This window comes from Dermacentor albipictus, chromosome 1, assembly GCF_038994185.2.
Source record: "Dermacentor albipictus isolate Rhodes 1998 colony chromosome 1, USDA_Dalb.pri_finalv2, whole genome shotgun sequence".
Taxonomy (NCBI): Eukaryota; Metazoa; Arthropoda; class Arachnida; order Ixodida; family Ixodidae; genus Dermacentor; species Dermacentor albipictus.
In genome coordinates, this window is record NC_091821.1 from 66,495,650 (window position 1) to 66,515,299 (window position 19,650).

General features: G+C 48.0%; 1 protein-coding gene across 2 annotated transcripts in view; it reads right to left on the reverse strand.

The window, feature by feature from the left end:
- The window catches only part of LOC139047749 (zinc finger protein 595-like), an 80,786-nt gene extending 71,381 nt beyond the window's left edge, over window positions 1-9,405 (reverse strand). The window contains exon 1 of one of the 2 annotated variants that reach the window (XR_011507352.1): window positions 9,160-9,405. The gene's annotated coding sequence lies outside the window, so the exon portion shown is untranslated. Of the gene's footprint in view, window positions 1-7,921; window positions 8,050-9,159 lie in introns of those variants that run through there. The other variant, XR_011507356.1, reaches the window with a different exon arrangement.
- Between the last annotated feature and the right edge of the window lie 10,245 nt (window positions 9,406-19,650).

Below are 19,650 nucleotides of genomic sequence, written 5' to 3' on the forward strand. Positions count from 1 at the left end.
ACGGGTTGGAGGAGAAAGCTGCAGGCATGAATTGCAATTTAGTTGGTAGAATTTGGAGCTGTTTTGCTGATAGTTCTTAGGTGTTGACCGATCATCCGATGGCGGTCTTCCTGTTCGAGAGCCCTAGCTATGGTGGCTAGAGACCCTAGCGCATGCTTCACTAACAAATGGATTGCCACCTGGCAAGATATACCAGCTATAGTATTCAACTCCTCTGCGAGAGGGGTTTCTTACGTCTGGCGAATGTGTGGCAAGATCTATTATTTGCAGGAGCAGCAACTCTGGGTAAAAATAAAATGGACAACTTATCTGCGTAAGAGGTGTGCGACGCTCTTTGAACTGCTGAGTAGTCGCTGCGGTGTTTTCGAAAGCCTGGCCGGCACGCAATCGGCAAAAAAAGTAAAAAAAAAAGATAATGAAGAATAAGTAAAGACGTTTTCTCTTTTATGTGTTCCTATTTTAAGAGCACCCTATAAAGCGCAATGCTTACTTACGTTAGTCTCGCAAAGTATTCTCTTAAAGGTCTATCTTAATTCATTTCGCCGGAAAAGTAATTAATTACTAGAAAAAATGAAGCCCAAACTTGCTTTATACTTGAATATCGGGCCTAAATTTGAGCTGCCAGTACGTCCATATGACGTGACGGATTTAAAAGTTATTTTCTCGTATTTGCCCAGGAATATTTCTCGATACTTCCTAGGTAAATGGACTCGGGTAGGTGCTGTCAAACACGGCGAGTTGATGCGACAACTCCCGGCCGCCCGCCTTTCCTTCTTTACGGCCAAGCTTTCTCTCTCCGGATAAGGGGTAATTTCATTATTGCGCGAGCGTTATATATTATTGCAGCTTAATATTCTTCTTCAGTGTGGAAGCACGTAGCGCAAGGAATGAAAGCGAGGCAAATTGAAATAAATGCGAAGCAAAGTGCTTTCGGCGAACTTCGCCGTCAAGCGCAGCGGCAGAGTTTGTATATATTTATTTCATAATACCCCAAAAGGGCCCCAGAAGGGGTATTACATGATTTACATTACATGAGTTACATTATTACATGCAACACGATTTGCTTCGAGAAATCATGCCTTGATCAAAAGTCGGCAACGTTGCACATTTTCGCACGAAGGTTTCGTATGATTCCTGAGCACTGGCCGCTTTGTGCGCGCAGGTGTGCAGGAATCACCGTGCGTTATTTCGCCAACATGGGCATAGCCCAAACTCGAACACGGAAAGATTGCTTTCGTAAATGTCGTCGGTGGCAATGTTGCCCTCGAAATGTGGTGATTAACGAAGCTAAAAACTAGCTTGAGAAGCACTTAACCTTTCGGGGTTATGAAGATGCGCAAAGACGCACTTGTTTGCCAGGATAATTCTTGAAACGCTCAAAGTCATTACAAAGTGACGGCACGAGTATCCTGCGGCCCTGCTTCTGAATACGGGGACAAGAGGTGAGACGCACGTTGCATCAAAGTCAACTAAAACTGCTCTAACAGGCTGAGTGGGCCGCGGAGATAAACAATGAGCATGCAGCTTATTGGATCGAAGGTAAGAAAAGTTGCTAGAAAGCCACAACTAAGATTATATTTCAGCACAATTACTCGGGCGCAACTTATTTACTTCACGGCTAGTACTGTCGCATATCACTGGCGCCGAACCAAATCAGCTGGTCGCAATCCCCATTTGCACAAGTCATTCTACTGCGCCTTGAATTGATCGCAGCCACGCGCGAATCATTCCGGTTTCGCATAATGCGCAAATACGCGCTTTTAATTTTGCTGATAAGTGTCTTCCAACTCTTCCATAGCCTCACTTGCATGCGTAAAAGGCTTTGCCGCCAGTCTCCATGCTCACTTGTGTAAAAAATTAAATATGCAGCCCAAAAAGGATGCTGCATCTGTTCTTGGGCGCAAATGTAGTGCTGCAAGCTTACCAGTTCCAAATTTCACTTTTCATCAGATCGCATTCTTTCATAAACAGGACGTTCTCTGTGCTTAAATGCCCAACATTCGGCGGTCTCCTTCCGACCCGTAAAGAAATGTAAATAAAAATATTATGGGGTTTTACGTGCCAAAACCACTTTCTGATTATGAGGCACGCCGTATAGTGGAGGACTCCGGAAATTTAGACCACCTGGGGTTCTTTAACGTGCACCTAAATCTAAGTACACGGGTGTTTTCGCATTTCGCCCCCATCGAAATGCGGCCGCCGTGGCCGGGATTCGATCCCGCGACCTCGTGCTCAGCAGCCCAACACCATAGCCACTGAGCAACCACGGCGGGTCCGTAAAGAAATGTGGTTGGTGAGGGTTACATATTGTGGATTCAGCCACACGCAGTTGCTTTGGCGTTCAAAAAAAAGTGGTTATACAAGTGTCGCACTCCTCGTGGTTGCTGTCGCATGGTCGCGGCAACTTGAATTGCGTCTTTTGGCACTTTGATCGCCTTTTGGTAGTCGTAGACAGGGACTCAGACCGAACAAGGCATCCCAGATCCCTCAGCGAGCGCTGTACGATGAACTATTGTCACGGTCGTGACCCCGCTGTTGGCTCTGCTGTGAGCGCGTGACCACGGCAGTGCGGCTAGATAGCACGCATGGTTTTGGCCGCCTCTCTTTTCATGGCCTTCAGTAAGGCAAAGAGGCTCGTAATGTATCCGACGACGCCTGAGACCGGAACAGTGCAACAATTCATATCGTTTCCACTGGTTTTGTCGTTTCGTCATTTTGAAAGAAATGGATCGAATAGAGTGAGACGGATTATTTGTTGCCCCGGACCTGCATCAATTCTCTTTGCAATAATAAAAAAATTAAACTGTGGCCGGACATAAAGATTCATTTGTTTATGGAAGAGTGCTTTTAAAAGTTCATGGCACCAGCAGGCCAATCATGATAGCGAACGACATTAGCAAAGGCTGCAGCCAATAACAAACGCTTCTTACGAACAAAGAGAGTTTTTCAAATCTCGCATAAAAAAACATTCTTGTCCTTCTTTCTCGTTAGTCGGTTTTATTCGTCCATAAACAAAATGTAGCATTGTGTACAGCACTGCTCGTTCCACTGTCAATGAGATTGTCAGCGTGAAAGTCTGAGCCGTTGACTTGACAGACCCGGCCGTTCCCAGAAGACCCTTGGCCCTTGGTGACTTTTGCATGTAATCCGCCGTTGTGGGGTAGTGTCTTTGGTGCTGCGCTGCTAAGCCGGTGGCTGCGGGATCGAATACCGGCCGCGGCGGCCGCATTCGATGGGGGCGAAATGCAAGAACACCCGTGTACCGTGCGTTGGGTGCACGTCAAAGAACCCCAGGTGGTGAAAATTAACCCGGAGTCGCCCACTACGGTGTGCCTAATAATCATATCGTGGTCTTGGCACGCAAAACTCCAGAATTCAATTAATTTTTGTATCTGCGAGGCTTCTACTGTGTTAGTTCGCACCTTGTAGGCTATTGCACTACAAGACCGCTTATGATTCATCGTCGTGTAATGGACGCCAAACATAGTACACTAGGGAAGAGATGGACTGAAAGACATTATTACAACCACACAAATAAATATTTCAAAACAGACCAGACAAGAAATGGCGGAGGGGGCCGAGCAGAGAGCAACACTATAAACGTGCCTTCTAACTGGTCTGTCTCCCTGATAGACATAGCAACAGACGCAACTAACACAATCATCCGAGTTTCTTGACGATATGGTAAGCGTGCATAACTTTTCGAGCGCCCTTGCTTCTGCGCCGGAATAAGGTATCCATTTTGCCATACCAAGGAAGGCAGCCATAACTAGCACAATGTTCGGCTTCCGGACTTCTTGTTGACAATTTAAGCGTGTTCTCTCAATCTAACATTTATGAATCTACCTGTGTGTCAGTTCTGTTCGGCGCCCATTACACCACAATGAACCCGTGCCAACTAGAACCAATTTTAAGTTCTTCTTCAGTGAGCACTCGTGACTGTGTCGGTGGACGCTATACTCGGCAGGCATGTGCTCATGACCTGCTCAGTTGTTTTTCTTTTACGCGCAAGCCTAACAGGCCAGCTAGCGCAATCGGCGAATGTTTGTTTGAAGCCGCGAATGAAGCGGAGGAGGAAGGCACCTGGAGGTGAAGAGAATCGCGCCTCGGGGAAAGTACAAAGGAGTGCGCTGAGGTGACGATGATTTAATGACGTCCTCTTCGAAACGGGGTAGCGACAAATAGTCACCTAGATTGCTTGATTTAATCAGGTATGCTATACAAGCTTTTTATCTAGCACTTTTGTGCACATCCCCTTAATGGTTTTTTGCCCACTTCAATATCTATCTTGCACCTCTATCTATGACTGTAAACTGACTAATTTCGCGGGTAATCGTATTTTTCTAAATCAATAAGTTGATATGGCTTGTACGCAGAGTTCGATTCAATTTCCCAATTACAATAAGCCCACTAAATCTAAAAGTTCGAAAGTTAATTGATTTTTTTTTAATAACCGAGTAATTATGACGTATCAATCGTCCACCGAGGTCGGTACCGCTGATGACACGTTTCCGAATGAACCGTCCGATTATCTCAGAACGGGTATTGTTAAATATTGCTTAAGGTCTCTACCGAAACAACCGGTATAACTTTGAAACATCGCGTGTTCATAAGGCGACCAGTGGGCAGCAGGCATTATAAATATTGGAAGGTTCGTGTTCTGTGTATCCATGTCAATATCATAGGTGATGCCGGCTGTGGTGACAGCGTCCTCGGGTATGGGACACCGGACTTTGATGTTGACAAGCTGCGTTATATTGCACAGTGTGCCCAACGCGCTACTTGCCACAATGTTTCTGCAGAGAGGCAGAGAGATTATGGAATAGTCTAGGGAGCGATATACGAGGGAAGGGTCGGGTGACGTGGTTAAGTTAAATGGCTTGGGCTGCTGCTGCTGCGGCTGTTGCTGCTGTAGAGAGACAGAGAAGAAAGAATAGACCTACCTACGAACGGCACTGGTGCAAAAAGAGCCGAGAGAAGTAAAACAAGAAAACACGGAGACGGAATAAAAGAAAAAAAAAACGAGTGCATGAGAGAGTGATTGAGCATGCATGCGCCACCTGTAAAGAGGATGTGCAGGGTGCTCGAGCAGTGACTGAGCAGATGCTACAGGAGCGAAGCAATTCGAGGTCACACTACATGTAGCGGTCTCGCGCCCCTTCACTAAGCGGAAGTGGATGGAAACGAGAAAAAAAAGGCACTGTCCGTCGCCAGAAGAAAAAAAAAAACATATACTTGAAGGGGGGGGGGGGAGAGAAGTAGAGGGAACAGGAATGAGAGAACAGTTTGCTAGAGACAAGAAACGCAAACAAGATTAAAAAAGAAATGTAGAGTGGTGGTAGGAAGGGTGGAGGGGGGAGGGAAGCAGTATGAAACATATGCGAATTCTGCTGGCCATCTCGTGCCAAGGGTGGGGGGCAACGCCGGGTGTAAGAAAAAAAAAAAGAAAACTGCGCGGGAATTCAGTCGATAAGAATAAAAGAACAAATGCTCGCTGCCACCGTGATCTAAGAGACGGAGTGAGAATAAAGAAAGCGGGCTACACGCGCACGAACACCTTACCATAAAGAAAAAGGAAAAAGAAACGCACAAACAAGCATAATTTTTTTTTCAGAACCAGTCCCGCCGTTCTGTGCACGGGTAATTGACAGGGGGGGAAAAAAAAAACAAGAGAAACAGACGGAGACAAGCGCTACCGCGTGCAGCATAGCAGAAACAAGACACAAAATAAAATAAGCAACGGAATGAATAGACAACGAGCGTGTAAAACAAGCATCGAGCAAAAGACATAATGCAAGAAAGAAAGCGACAAGACAGGCGCAACGAAGGCGAACCAGCACCCGACGGTGAGCAAGCCGCGAGCTGCAATAGCACCGTAAATGGGGGGTGGCGGTCAACCAAACTAGCGGTCGTGATGGTTAGGCCGCGAGGCGCCACCGGACGCTGTGGTATGCTGCATGTCGACAACGCCGGCTGCGCAGAGAGCGCCACGGCTCGCTCATTTTCTCATCTTCTTATATGCCCGCGCTTATTTTGTTTCTTTTAGCTCTCTCCACTAGCAATCTCCCTCGTCCACCCTCGCTTCCTTAGGTGCGCTGCCAGTTAGCTATATAGAGGTTCACTGCCGGTAGTTTAGAGGAGGCTGACTACAATGCGCATTACAGCGTGGATGATGCGCGCGGTCCCTCGCGTTTTTGCTACACCTTGTCAGATGAGCATCGCCGAGATGAGGTTAGGTGATGGTGGGTCCGTCATTGACGACTCAGTTTGCGATGTAAATGGGAGAGACGTGCACTTCATGAGGACGTTATCAGAACGCCGCACTTGGACTATACGTATAACGTCCACACGGCCACACGATCTTCGAGAGAAGGCTACTTTATTTCGTTTTCAATCTCCTTCACTCGTGACACTCATCTGATTGGCTCTTTGAAAAAGGCTCTTACTGCGCGTAGAATGCAGTTGTGTTATGCTCTCGCCACGTCTTCAGTGCGCCGGTTTAGGAAGGAAGGAAGGAAAAAGTGGAGAAGGAAAGGCAGGGAGGTTAACCAGTTTAGCTTAACCGGTTTGCTACCCTACGCATGGGAGAGGGATGGGGGCGATGAAAGATGGGGAAGGGGAAGAGAGAGAGAGAGAGCACATAGCACAGCACACACACATCGTCCATTAGAGTCCACCAATCTGGCATGGTACGTGATATCACTGTCACAGCCGCTTGTCCAATCCCGTCTCTTTCAAAAACCGAAGTAGTCCCTTCGTCCCCTTCACCTGCGATGTCTTCTGTCGGCGGCATGTGAAAATCGTGTCGAGGGACAATGGTCTAGTGTCAAGGTGCGCTATAACGGATGCCAGGGACTGTCGCTGAACATTATATTCAGGACAGTTGCACAGAATGTGTTCCGGCGTCTCCTCGCAAAGACAGGTATTGCAGGCACCGGTTTAAAAGGCTATACCTGCCTATGGGCTATCCTGGCTACCACTGGCCGGAGAGGCTATCATCGCCAACTGCGCATTCGCAGGACGCGCGGCGATATGTTCGTGTCGCAGAAAATGTTTGCTGTCGCTCATACGAGACACCGGCCCGCAGTATGTGTACTACGTTCGGTCATTTCTTATTAGATTAGAAATCTAATTGAAATTGAAATAGGGGGTTTTACGTGCCAAAACCACGATTTGATTATGAGGAACGCCGTAGTGGGGGACGCCGGATTTAAACTTGACCATTAGGGGTTTTTGAACGTGCCGCCAATGTACGGGACACAGGCGTTTTTGCATTTCGGCCCCCATTTTCCCCCGCCGCCTCATGCTTAGCAGCGCATACCATGAGCCACCGCGGCGGTTATCAGAAATCTAAACTAAAATGTTCGCGTGCCTTGAGAATTCAAGTCATCTGCCCGGACGCAGTGACCGCGATGGTGCAGCTCATCTAAATTAAGCGGAGGATGGCGAGTAAACAGGTTTCAAGATTTCGAAAAAAAATAAAATAAGTGCGGCGCACCGAGTTCGCGTTCGTAATGATACGCGATGAATATTTCGACGCTTCCCGCTCCCATGGTCTTCAATAAAGTGTTCTCTCTCTCTCGTTGCAAAGCGCCCAGGAAATAAACAGAAAGCTATCTCCTCGCGTTTGCTCTCTCCGTCACGCCCGGCGACTTTTCTTCTTTTCACCGCTTGAGGTGACACCACGGGCATCTTTATGACGTTCCGTAAGGTATATCAATTTCTTAGTGTTTATTGTCTAGTCCCAATAGTTTATAAAACACAAACATAAATGGGACAAACAGAAGTACACAACAAAGGAAAATTAGGTGAGTTTGTATGACCTTTGTAGCTATCCAAGAAGCGCGAAAACAAGACGCATTGGACAAGGCGATAGCTATCCACAAATCTGCTGGCAACTTCGGTGTTCCGTGATACAGACCTGGTGTGATCAACTGCTGATGACAAAAAGAAGCCTCAGGGTTTCCGGCATTTCTACAATGGGAAACAGATATGTTGTAGTCCTGACGAAGACAAGCATCGAAACAGCTCCAGCGTGAGACATCCCTGGTTCACACGCCGTTGATCACTTCCAAGTTTTCATCTTCTTGCGAACCCTCCGTTTCGTTTGCACTACAGACGACATTCACACAGAAAAGACCATTCACAGAAAACTCTTGCACTGGAATCGATCGTAACAGAATAAGCAAGCCAATCCTGATGCTCGACATATTATTAGCGAAGGCGTCCGGTGAATAAGAAAAAGAAAAAACAAGCTTCGTGAATTTGGCCCCTGCTTTCTCGTTGTGTACAAGCGCCAATTATTGGAGTATTCTGTTTTGGATTTAGCATTTACATTCTTACGTATGGAACCAAACAATTTTTTTAATGGCAAAATGGATCTCAACAGGATTCACCAACGTTTTGTCAATTTCTTGTTAAGCTCACCGCGTGGTTTGCTTCGAGGAAATGCGAAAGCGACTGACGCGAGTGCACCTGTACCAGCCGATGGTCACTGCACGTTAGTGAAATTTGCAGAAATGTATAGCCATTCTGATGAAGGCATCGCTAAGAATACATATTATTTGTTCCTTTAACATTGTGGACATTTCGCAACCAAAGCAGCGCGACCTACTTTGTTACTCTCTATGAACAGACCTGATTTTTTTTTCTTTTTTGCTTCTCGTACGTCCGTTTAGAGCGCGGTTCAGAGCAAGCGTTGGCCTCGACCTATAGTCGCCACCTGTTGGCGCGGGCTGCGTAGGGACTGACTACGTGTTGATGGCCTGGCAGCTGACGGCAAACCCATGGCGAGCGAACGCTGGTGGAGTGGAAAGCATGCGAGATAAAGCGGCTGAGCGCTATCGCACCAGTTCATTCCACCACTTCCCGGCAAAATATGGCTGCCATGCATTTACAAGCACTGAAAGTTATGGCTTATAGACTTATACGGTGTTATTCAGGGGCTGTAAGGTCCCGCTGCTGAGAATGATGTTGCGATTTGGATTTCGATCCGGCCCTGGTGTCCGCCATTCCTGTGAGGGCGGTATGAACGGAATCTAGGACGCCGACATTTTAGAGCTCCACGCGGTCGATTTAAGCCAGAGTTCTACGCTACAACATCCAATTTCAGGTCTCTTAAACGTAGCTTCGTAACAATAAAATCAGTCAGGTACGTACCCTATTGAGGTCAACGGACTTGCGAAAAACGCCGATGGATGGCTTCATGTCAGCAACACTATGTGCACATCGTGGTATTAAGGAAATTTACGCAACGCCAGTTAAAGAACGATTGCGATGCCACTTGCTCGGAGAGCCATATAAGCTGTTGGAAGTTCCGGGAGCGAGGCTTGGCGGCCGCGCCTTTTCGTGCGGCTTCAGCGCTATGCCCCGCCGAATTCGCTGGACATGGCGTGCGCGGGCAACTCCTAGCGATGATGGCTGCACTTTGTAGCGGGCTGCGTAGATAAACACGAATATCCATTGGGTGGGAGCCATAACCAGCGCGCGCATGCGCGCATTTTGCGGCTGCCGTACCACCAACGGCCGGCAATCGCTCGCTGGCAAGACTCCTTTACGAGTGGCATGGCCTCTGCAGGACATGGTCGGGGGATTGGTCGCCGCGGAAAAACTGTAGCGTTGCGCACGTGTTTACGCAATCAGGTGGACGGAGAGCCAGCCGATTTTAGATTATGGGGTTTTACGTGCCAAAACCACTTTCTGATTATGAGGCACGCCGTAGTGGAGGACTCCGGAAATTCCGACCACCTGGGGTTCTTTAACGTGCACCTAAATCTAAGTACACGGGTGTTTTCGCATTTCGCCCCCATCGAAATGCGGCCGCCGTGGCCGGGATTCGATCCGGCGACCTCCTGCTCAGCAGCCTAACACCATAGCCACTGAGCAACCGCGGCGGGTAGGAGAGCCAGCCGAGGGCGCACGTTGAATTTATATCGCTGTTTGAGTGCAGAAGCACACTTGATTCGGTCTTTCGGGGTCCCGCGACTCCTCTAAGCTCTTCGAGCAACGCCGATCATTTGCCGTTGGCCTGCTCACGTTAGGAAGCTTGGTCCGCACACATTTTGATCTGTCGGCCTTGCTCTTCATGATGCAGTGTTTTCTCGATAAATTTGCTGAGTTGTAGTTTGTCCGTTTGTTCGCTCTCAAATTTATCCTGGCTTGCTATATAGAAGGAACGCAAAACCAAAAAAGCTGTACTTTAGCTCTTGATACGGTTCATGGTGATAACCTGTAGAACAACTTTTAAATCGCTGAGTTCAGGGTCGAGTTGATAAGGGCGCCCCTGTCGTGATTATTCTATAGCGGCAAGACTTGGCTGCGCGCTTCCTGTCAACATTTTTCGCATCTGTTGCTTAGTGCAGCGTGCGTACATGCACTGTGTGATGCTTGTTAATTGTTTCAATTTTATTCGTATCAAGCGATTGCCATCCCATAATGATGCAAGAAGGAACTGTTCATTGTCTGTGAAAGGTGTACGCAGTACATCTTCCACACGCAGTACACCTTTCACAGCGTGGGCTTACCCGCCGCGGTTGCTTAGTGTCTGTGGTGTTGGGCTGTTAAGCACTAGACCACGGGATCGAGTTCCGGCCACGCCGGCCATATTTCGATTGGGGCGAAATGCGAAAACACTCGTGTATTTAGGAGCACGCAAAAGAACCCTTGGTGGTCCAAATTATTCCGGAGTCCCACACTACGGCGTGCCTCATAATCAAACCGTGGTTTTGGCACGTAAAAACACATAATTTAATTTTTGACAGAGCGGGCTTACTCACGGCTTTTTCAGTATGTAATTTACTCACGGCTAATGTTGGGCTACATAAAATGTGCCTCCCATTACGTCTGCAGTGTCCCAAAGGGAAGTCTCTCTAATTATTTCTCCGTGTAAAAGCGCAAAACGGCAAGCACTGGGCTTGTCTCGCGGTGCTATCAAGCTGTGGGAGTGTTGACAGAAGTGATACGACATTATAAACAACGGACACACGCTTGATACATCGTTCACTTTAGTTTGGTGTGCCCTGTCCATTCAAGGTTCGCCGCACAGTCGGTCCCGTGTTCTAGTACGGCCGTCCGTATACCCAGCAATGAAAAGCGTTCATATTTGTAACAGCGTTTGTGGCTTCTTCTGTATCCGTATAAGGAGCACCCGGACTTGGGTCTAGTAAATAAGGTTTTCGGTGCCCGTAGACTCATGATTCGAAATAGGCGATGCAGCTGGTGCCTCTCGCGGAAGCGCGACGCGTGCTACAAGATACCGATTCCCGCACTTGCCAAGCGGCATGCCAATAACGACACACCGCTGCTGACGCAACGCTCAGTGACAGCCCCGGTCATACTCGGTACGCTTTCGACAAGTGCTCTCCGCAAGCCGGCGCGCCATAGTTCCCGCTATATAGAACACAAAGGGGTGCGTTTTGCCGGCGTTTTCGAATTCAGCGTGCGCGCCCCTTTTGGGAACGAGCCGGAGAGCGTGGTCCCCTATCGCGTTCGTTTTCAATGAGCGTGCTCGGAGCGGCCGCAGCGGTGGCGTGCGATCGTCGACCTATTGAGGCGGCTGTAGTAGGCCCGCGCCGGCAGAACCGGTTGCGTCAGAGCGGGTGCGAGTGCCGGCCGCTAATGAAGCCCCTGTCGCGGGTCAGCGCCGATCGGATGCGCGGCCACCGTCCCTGGACTGACCGGCAGCTCGCGCGCGAGTACGCTTGCGCGCACGCTGCCGACCCGTCGGGCTAATTTGACCCTTTCGATTGCACCTGTGCGAACGCGTGCGTGCTGGCCACCTCCAGTGTGGCCCCGTGCGGTACGAGAGAGAGAAAAAAAAGAGCCAGAATATCAGGAGGAAATGTTCGCGTCAACCTCACGGAGTGCCAGGATGTCGCGAGCACGAAGTATACGTACTATACAGTGTACGCATCGGTCGTATACGCCAAGCAAAGGTCGTTTTGGGCAGACGAGCTTGCTCTGAATGCATGTGCGCTGAAACCCGTTGGGCAGCGTTGGAGAGCAATCGCTTTTGGTATACTATAGCCAGTAAGCCAAGGCAGTCACAACTGAAGCCTTGCATGTTACCATGTGTCAAGTGGTGCATTTCTGCTAAATAATTGAAAAATGAGACTTGCAAGAACCCGTGTGACAGAAAAATCAGGCGCGACATAGAATGTACGAGGCTTACTAGAGAACTAATAAAATTCAGTCCTGTAGTTTCTATACCCTGACGTGTGAACATGTAGAGGCTGATGTGGAGTCCATCAGCTACGAAAAATTCTGCTAAATAGAAATATTCGCAAAAAAATTCCGTACGATAGTTAAGGCATTACGTACGTAGTAAACATTTTTACACATTTATGGCCGTATAAAGCGCGTTTGTTTGTCCCATGCCCGACACTCTCACGTTTAAGGGGTAAGATCGAATCATTGGTTGGGACCAATGAAGGCGTCTTCTTTGCCGACTTTTATGGCAACTAAAAATGATGGTAGCTGTGACAGACGACACTAAAAGTGCATTAAACAATCTTTCAAAGCTATCGCTGTTAAATTCTTTTGCCAGATACTTCTGCGCTCCCAAAGCTGTCAGGATTATTACACAGCTTTTCACCACGCCTTTCTCATCACACGTGTATAGTTAGAGCTCATTGTCGTGAGCTATAAAATTTTATAATGCCCTAACGGTAGGGATGTTATACCCCTGACACACGGGTAAAACCAAAGTCCTTTCCAGTAAACCCCTTTTGCTACTCTGAAGGACCCTTTGCAGAAAGGAGTTGCGCTGATGACACACGGCACCGCACTGAACTTCTTTAGGTAGTTCCTCAGATGAACGCCGCAAGAAAAATAGCGCTGGCTGTTGAAGCCACAAGAGAGAAAACATTCTCAAAAAGCTGCGTATTTAATTACACTTAGCTACTGTAGAACCTAAAAATATATTTTTTTTCATTGTTGGTGGCTAATAATGCTTATAGTCGTTTATTTTATTCGCGTTTCTGCGTTGTTAGCAGCCATTTACCTTGGTCCAGCAACTATGTGCAGCCGGTGTTTTGCTGTACGTGCCACGTTTCTGTCGTCCTTTTTCACGTCTTTGTCGGCCCTTCCTTTGCGTGCGCAGGCGTAACGCGTTTTATTCAATATGTTATTCCAACAACTGTGGTTTCTTCCGGGTATTTCCTGCGGCCGCTGATTGTGCAGTCTCCATCTCGCGACGTGAACACACCACATGCGCGCAGCAAACGACGACGACACTGCCGAAATTCAACATCGCGGCACTAGCGTCGTTACGCGAGCGTTTGAGAGTATAGCTAGAGGAAATCTTCACTATTCGACAAATTGTATTACCGCTAACAATTAAAACATTTTCCCAAGGTAAAAAATATACCTATGGGCACCGTAGTTGTGTGGCAGGTTTCCTTCTATTGACGAGTTGTGCACGCTGCGTGCGAGAGTAACTCCTTTTCCACTCGAAAAGTAGTTGCGCGATCTCCTTTCCCGAAAAGGAACTTTCCCGTAAAGGAGATACTCCTTTGCCGTGTGTCACTGCACTTGAACGCCTTTCCGGTAGATGTCCCCTTACCTAAAGGACTTTAGAGTGCCCGTGTCCCCTCAATTTTACCCATGAGACAAGCCAACACCCTTAAGAGTGTAAACATTTTTGCATATATATATTTGTGCAGGATGTAACAATGTCAGGTATACGGCAAGGGGCAGTGATCATAGGTTAGTGAGGTCTAGGATTACCCTCAATTTGAAGAAAGAGAAAAATTAATCAAGAAGAAATAGGGCAACCTAGACGCAGTAGGGGTAAAAGCAGACGAATTCAGGCTGGTGTTCTTAAACAAATTTGCAGCTTTAGATCAGGAAGATGAAAATAACGCAAAGGTAATGAATGAAACCGTAGCCAGGCTGATTTCAGAAGCAGCAATTGAAGTGTGAGGTAAGGCAACAAGGCAACCGGTCGGTAAGTACTCCCAAGTAACAGCGGATATGATAAAGAAACGACAAAACATTAAAGTGTAACTCAAGAGATCAGGTAGAATCCGCTGAACTGTCAAAGCTGATAAAAAAGAAGAAAGCAAGCAACATTCGAAATTATAACGTTCTGAAGGTTGAGGAAGCAGTAAAACATAGCCGAAGCATGAAATCCGTGAGAAGAAAACATGGCAGAGGATAGGGCAAGGTGTACAGAGTGAAAAATAAGCGGGAAAGTGCCATCAGCAATGTCGATCTGTACTAAAAACAGTAGAATAATTCTATACTTACCTGTACAGTACCCAGTGCAGCCACGAAACCTTCATTGGAAGTAATGATGAACAGGATACAGAGGCTCCTTGTTTAACTAGCGATGAAGTTAGAAGGGCCTTGCAAGACGTGTTCTGGGGATAAGCAGCAGGAGAAGATGGAATGACAGTCGATTTAATCAAAGCTGGAGGGTGTATTATGCTTGAAAAGCTTGCGGCCCTTTATACGCAATGCTTCACGATTTCAAGTGTACAAGGTAGATGGAAGAGTGCCAACGTTATACTAATCCATAAGAAGGGAGACGTTAAAGAATTGAAGGATTGTAGGCCCATTTGCTTGCTTTCAGTATTTTATAAAATATTCACCAAGATAATTTCCAATAGAATGAGGACAACACTTGACTTCAGTCAACCAGGAGAACAGGCTGGCTTCAGGAAGGGCTATTCTATATTGGATCACGTCCATGTCATCAATCACGTAATTGAGAAATCTGCGGAGTACAATCCAATAACCTCTCTGTATGGCTTTCATTGATTATGAAAAGACATTTCATTCAGTAGAGTTACCAGCAGTTATGGAGGCATCGCGTAATCAAGGAGCTAGTACAGAAGGCATACGTGAATATCTTTGGAAAATCTACAAAGATTCCACAGCTACCTTCTTCCTCGACAAGAAAAGTAGAAAATTATCTATCATGAAAGGGGTTAGGCACGAAGACACAATCTCTCCAATGCTATTCCCTGCATGTTTAGAAGACGTATACAAGCTATTATACTAGGAAGGCTTAGGAGTGAGGATCAATGGCGAATATCTAAGAACCTTCGGTGTTGCAGATGACATTGTCCTGTTCAGCGACACTGGGAATGAATTGCAACAAATGACTGAGGACCTTAACCGAGTAAGTGTATACGAGTAGGGTTGAAGATTAATATGCAGATGACAAAGTTAATGTTCAATAGCCTTGGGAAGGGAACATGAATTAATAATCCCCAGTCAGCCTCTAGAGTTTGTGTAGGACTACGTTTATCTAGGTCTGTTACTTACAGGGGAGCCTGATCACGAGAAGGAGATTTACAGAAGAAACATGGGTTGGAATGAATACGGCAGGCATTAAAAAACCCTGACTAGTAGCTTACTACTGCCGTTGAAAAGAAAAGTCTACAGTCATTACATTCTGCCGTGGCTAACATATGGGGTAGAAACTTTGATGTTAACTAAGATGCTCGATAACAAGTTAAGGACAACGCTAACAGTGATGGAACGATAGAAGTTGCAGTTTCGCCCGAAAGGCGAAGCGTCGATTGCGATGGCATATACAGCTCTACGAAGTAAGGATAGTAGTTCTATCGGCGGTATAAACTTGTAAACATTCGCACACTAAATTAACAAGTATAGTGCCCCGCGCGCACAGAGAAACATGAACACATCTCACTCGGTAACGGCGGATCAAAACGCTGGAGTGATGAAGAGCGGCAGCAGCAGCGATCGAATTGCCCTTCGTGCTGCCTTTCGCTTTAGCGCGAACCAAGCGACGAGAACACAGCGCACACGAAGCTATCAGCCCTTGGCGCGCCTAGACTCTGTACCCACCGCAGGTTGCTTTCAAGACAGGGCCCGGGCAGCCGCGCTCAGCCGCGTCATTTGCAGCCGCCGCTGGAGTAACCTCCTCTCCGGTGCCTGGCACGCGATGGAAGAGGGCGCGCTTCCTCCCCACTTTCCTCCATTGAGCGCGCGCGATCGAGGCACCATTCTCGGCTCACCCTCGCAAGCTTTCACTCGCACAACAGCATGCGGCGCGCAGCGGCGATGTTATCGCACTTGAACTTTATACGGAACATCACGGTGATGACTTCGACGCCGACGACGACGGCGGCGGTAATGCGCCTGGAGTGTCCATATAATTGATATCGCAATGAAATGGTAGGCGTAACGTTAGAAGACAGGATGGGAGCGGTGTGTATCAGACAGTGAACGGGGAGAGCCAATATTCTATAGTTGACATACAGGTGTAGAGCTCGGCAACCCATGTAATGCGTAGGGTAGATAGCCGGTGGACAGTTACGGAATGCCAACGGAAAGGAAGCGCAATCGAGGACGGCAGAAAGTTAGATGGGGTGATGAAATTATGAAATTTGCAGGCGCAAATTGGAATCAGCTAGCGCAAGACGGGGGGTAATTGGAGATCACTGGGAGATGCCTCCGACCTGCAGTGGGCATGAAAATAGGCTGCTGCTGCTATTAGCGGCATCATGTCCAAAGTCTAGGCCCTGTCGCATGTAAAAACTACTTGTGCCCTGCTTGACTGGGTACGCATGAATTCTAGGCTAGCTATCCGCTCCAGCGTGGCCGTACATGCACTTGGCATAATCAGGCACACAAAATCAAAGGAAACGGTGAAGCAGGCGTGCTCCTATCGTTCGAGATATCTTCAATTTTTCGTCAACTCGGTTTGGTTTCATCGGCTCTGGCAGGAGAAGTATCTCTGTAGAAGTCTTGCATAAAGCCGACAACTGTTTGCAACAGTCACACGACGCTGTTTTCCGGCGAAGCTGTTTGTGAGAGATATACGTATATTAAGGGCAATCTCACAGCCGGTCGCCTGCTCCACCGCGTGCTTGTATGTTTTGTGTTATTTCTGCAGCGTTACTTGATAGAAATTCGACATGCCAACCTACCGCTGTGTGCCGCTATATGCAAGCAGTTGTGCCTACATAGACAGTTCCGGCCATAAGATACATGATAAGTGCGCGTTGTTGTTGTTAAAACGTTTAATTAATATAACCATAAAAAGTTTCCGTCCCCAGGAAGTGGAACCATCAGGGCGGGGGGAGGGACGAAGGGGAAGGTCAGTTCAGATATTATCGACCATTATTGAGTCTTGTAGAAATCGGAGTAATGACTGGAATATGAGGCGCCGGCTCTCAGGGGGACCAGTGGGAAGGCGCCAGGCGTCGAAATCCTGAGGCCTCAGAGTAGGCGGGAGGGTGGCTATCGCTCTTCTACGGTGCTCGGCAAGAGTTGAGCAGCCCCAGAGTGTATGCTGCTGATCCAGCAGCTGGTTCGCGAAATTCAATACGGTGCTCAATGCACGAACCAATGCACCTGTGAACTCGGACCTCGCATGTCGGCATGGCCATGCTGACCGGTCGTAGGTGCTCCACATTAATTGTAACATTTATGTGCAGGCTAAAGAAGCTTTGATTCAGCAGTCAGTCAGTATATTTAAAGGGATGTATACAGTGTGACGCAAATAGAACGAAACCGGATAAAGCGAATTATTCCCTATATTGAACGCTTCAAACTTACTGACCGATACAAACAAAATAGCTGCTCCATAACGAACTGACATTGGATACATTGAACGCTGCAGGGTGAAGAGCCGCCTCGCTCGGCACCTCAGAACGCGCTTTTTCCTGTGGACGTGCTACACCGGTACTGTGCCAACACTGAGGGAACTGGAGCAGGTCTATATACAGAATCTCGTGCATCGAGATTGACATTCTTAGTGGCGCTGAGCAACACTGAAATGTACCCCCAGCCCACAGAGAAACGTGATGTGAGGGCAAAGTATCGTTGCTGGTTGTTGCCCTCCCTCCCCTCCCCACACTTTTCAAAGGGGGCACTGTTGCCTGCACACTGTCAAATAAAACAAAACAACAGCTCAGGCCATTTATGGCCCTAGTAGGGGATATAATTACATATCCTCTGCGTCTGCAGTGAGGATTGTCTTTTGTGCTTCAAAACATCAATTGCGCTTTATGTGAAAAGGATGTTACTTTGGTCTATTCTAGGAAATTGAGAATTCCTTGGGCTCATCTAAGCACCTTCGAAAACACGGAGACAGCTTTGCTATCTGTAACCTAAGGGCAGACAACAGGTACGAATAAAGCCTTATAATTTGCCCGGTCCCTAATGAGGCGTGTTAATTATAGAAATAGCTGCACTGACGCATTTTCAGCCTCATTCATTCAATGCAGTGGAAATTTGCGATGCTCCAAATAAATAAATGAACGTTGAGTGAGCAAAAGAAGATCAAAGAGCTTGCGGCTTGCCTCCCCCTCCCCCCAAACCCTCCCACTCGGGCAATAGTTGGTACGCCCTTGGTGGAGTGAACCAAATGTTAGCTTGTGTAGGCACAGGGTTGTTGGGAAAGGTCTGTGGAGTTAATCCTCTATCGTTGTTTACGTAAACGCCACAGCTTGAGTATGAGAAGTAAAGCCACAGCAAGATGTGTGGTCCCATTTTTTACGTTGAGGATTTTATATGCATGAGTCAGAGGTGGAGAGTTGCAGAAAGGGCAGAGGAGGTCGGCCTGAGCTATAACTTCTTCTGCCCTGCTGTACTCTGCACTGGGGAAGGGAAAGATGAGGAGTGATGAGGCGGAAGAGAAGGAAGTGAATATTGGTGGCAGTGACATCAATTGGTCCAAAAGGTCAGCATTATCAAGTGCCTCAAATATTTTCGGACGTGTTAGGCATTTTGTCACGCGCACACTTGAGAACATTCAGAAGCTGGCCCATTCGACAGCCACAGGTCGATAGCCGACCACTACCTGATTATTTTGTTTTGGGTCCTTGGCTTGGCGCAAACAGCACAGGCGGGATTACGATGGCAGCTGAAGCCTTTCTACAAGCCACTGGGCTGGACACACGTACTTAGAGACGTCGCTACGTGGTATATGCGTGGCTAGAGTTATATGACACTTCTGTTCAAGAGGACACGTTTACAAGAATCCTTAAGGACCGAGCTTCGTCACCCTTAGTGAGTTATAGTCCTGTTTGCATGTACCATTCACGTTCGTTCAATTACCTTGACAAGTGTGTTCCGTGCCAGCGCCACCGACACTTCGCCACCAGTGTTTCGTCCATACAGCTTATCTTTCAAAATTCAAAAGCGCCGCATTCAAAAATTCAAAAGCGCCGCATTCAAATACTGTGTCCTGTCGCCGCGGCTGTTTCAATCCGAGTCGGCGTATATTTCGGCGAAGTCTAGCAGGCCAGCGTCATTGTAGCTGTCATAGGTCGCTCGGTCGCGCGAGTGGCCTCCGCCCCTTTGGGGGACTCGCCGCCGTGGGTCGCCCGACGCACTGGTGGCGCGAGAATTCAGTGCGTGTCGGGTTCCTAGCACTTCCAATTGAAAGAGTCCAGAGCAGGCGCGTGTTCGGCGCGTGCGGCGCGTGCTGCTCGTGCTGCGTTATCGCGTGCCGCCGCGGCTCGCTCGCGCCGATCGCCGGGGGCCGTCGCGTAACGAATCGAGCCGCCCCTCGCGCCTGTGGCGCAATGCATATTGACCTCCGCGCCTCACCTTCGGAGCCACCGTGCCCCCTGTTGGTGCACCCTCACGTCCTTTTTCCCATTGCGCCTGCGAGGGAAAGGCGTCGCTCACCGCGTTTCTTGAACCTGCCCGCTATTACATGCATGCATA